Here is a 2,282-nt window from a genome sequence, read left to right as displayed (position 1 = left end):
ACCACTGAAATAGTCACACTTACAGTCAACAGCAAAAGTGCCATCCTCTTGCTTTATTCCCGTGACGTGTTTATATTCCCATTTCCCCTTGTGTCTTAAAAACAAAAACACATTCAAGCAGGTGGATTAAAGTCATGAAAAAAATTGATATAAAATTAGAATTTTCTTTGTTTCTTCCCAAAGATTAAGTGTGACAGGTAAGCTTAGTGCATGTAATAATGTGACCTTTAAAAGAGAGGAAACATGTTTTCTGAGGGCAAGTCACTATCAAGTGACAAGGAGGGCTTGTCTATTAAATCTGAGCCGTAGTTCCAAAGATAAACATCAAATACAGGGTAAATCATGTTTAAAGCAGAATATGGAAGAATCTAGAATTTTAGAAAAATAAAAGAATACCTGTTTTTAAAAAATACTTCCTGTAAACAGATGGTTGTCATCATGACAGACCTTGGGTGTTCTCATAACCTGGGAAATAATTGATTAAATAAGAGGGGGAAAAATCGCCCTCTTAGGAAAAGAAATATTTAATTTTATGAAAACACACACTCTTCTTCCATCACAGTACTATAAGAGGATTAAACACTGAAAGACACAAATGTTAAGACCTACACACGTACAAGAAAACACACAAGTCCACATGATATGCTTATATGACATAAGGAGAGTGTATATGTGTCCCTCATTGCTTTAATGAGTTGATGCAAGTGGAGCTTCTGGAACACCCCTCCCCCAAGCAAAAGCTCCAGGAAATTCCCTGGAGACTCACAGGGGAACTGCATCCCCAGCTCAGAGACCCTGCTCAGCCCCACAACTCAGGGTGTCATGGTCTCAACACATCCAGAGAGCTCCCTGCAGACGGGGGAGACACACCCTCCCAGAGGCTCGGGGTTTACATGTGTTTTCCTTCTGGGTGATTTTTACTTACTTGACAAAAAAGTAGAAGTCCACTGTGCCCTGTTCATCATCAAACAGAAGTTTGTGGAGGTAAACCCTGAATGGCCCGTTGGGCTTGATCTTCCCCAGGTTACTGGATGCAATGTAGGCCGTTCTCCATTGCCCTGAAAGCTAACAGCAAAATTCCTCTTAGAAATTGTAGTCCTTGTCTTTCTCTTTCATCCAGCCTCATCAGGCATGAGTTTCCCATCAGTTTTGCAAGTCAGAGACATAATCAGAACTGACTGAAAAAAAGGAGGGTTTATAAAGTACGGAAAAAGTGAAGTTAGAGGGAAAGAAGCAATTGAGACAATTCTGAGGGAGCTTGGGCTCTGATGTCAAATGCAGGATCTCAAATCCAACAGCTGTTTGGCTGATCCTCTCTCGCTGTTACTAGAGCAGAAAAAAAATGCATAAGAGGCAAGTAATACACAGTAGAGATGAAACAGAACAGGCATAGAGCCCATAAATGAAGCAGTGTTGAGATGGAGGGAGATGGCTCACATTATGGATCCACGATAACAAAATCACAAAAGGAACACAGACACACACACACACACACACACACACACACTCTCTCTCTTTCTCTCTCTCTCTTTCTCTCTCTCTCCAAGACCTCCTCCCAGATCAGACCATCCCTGGTACCTCTGAGAGACTTGGCTGTGCTTCCTCTTCTTGGGCAGCACAAATCACACCAAGAAGTAGACTCAGGAACAAAACCTTCATCTTGAGGCTCCCGTGGTCTTTCTTCTGCCGAGGCTGAGGGTATTCCAGTAGCTGGAGAGGATGGAAGCTGGTGCCACTTTTTATAGGGCTGATATGTTGGCGTGACATGTCATGAACCAATGGTTGTTCCTCCTGAGACCAAGGTTACACAGAAGTCATCTTCAGTATCCTGCTTGGCAGGAGCCATCTTTTATGTAATTTCATCATTGTTATCATGACGATTGTTTTAGGAGAAGCTTGAGGGAATCTGGATATCTGACCTTTAGAGTGAATAAGAACTCACAAACACATCTGATATTTCAAGGTCAGGAATATTTGTTTTCCTTTATAATCTGACATCAAACTGGAATGTGCTGTCCAAGGTACATATACCCCCATGCCTGTGTTGTTTCCTTAACATTTAGATAGCTTAAAATGTGTTTTCTAAAATTAAATTGAGTGTATCATTTAATAAACTTGAAAATATTTCCCACGAGACTATTGGAAAGCCTCCTATTTCTCTGGGATGACAAACATGAAAACAAAGTCTTTATCCCTTCCTCCAGCCTCACAGCGGGCTCTGTCCTTCTTATAACTAAGAGGAGGACCTAATCAAGGCTCCTTAACCTCACCTAATCAACGCT

The 2,282-nt window shown here is 41.5% G+C and overlaps 1 long non-coding RNA gene across 1 annotated transcript; it reads right to left on the bottom strand.

Annotated features, from left to right (window-relative positions):
* Positions 1-669: 669 nt before the first annotated feature.
* LOC102391039 lies at positions 670-2,080 on the bottom strand. Its single transcript, XR_006548755.2, has 2 exons — positions 1,579-2,080; positions 670-1,065 (listed from the first exon to the last, which is right to left on the bottom strand). It is a non-coding gene; the product is annotated as an uncharacterized LOC102391039 (long non-coding RNA).
* Positions 2,081-2,282: the final 202 nt, after the last annotated feature.

This window comes from Bubalus bubalis, chromosome X (assembly GCF_019923935.1).
Source record: "Bubalus bubalis isolate 160015118507 breed Murrah chromosome X, NDDB_SH_1, whole genome shotgun sequence".
NCBI classification, from domain to species: Eukaryota; Metazoa; Chordata; class Mammalia; order Artiodactyla; family Bovidae; genus Bubalus; species Bubalus bubalis.
Note: the sequence above shows the minus strand (reverse complement) of the source record. Positions and strands in the feature narration are given on the sequence as shown.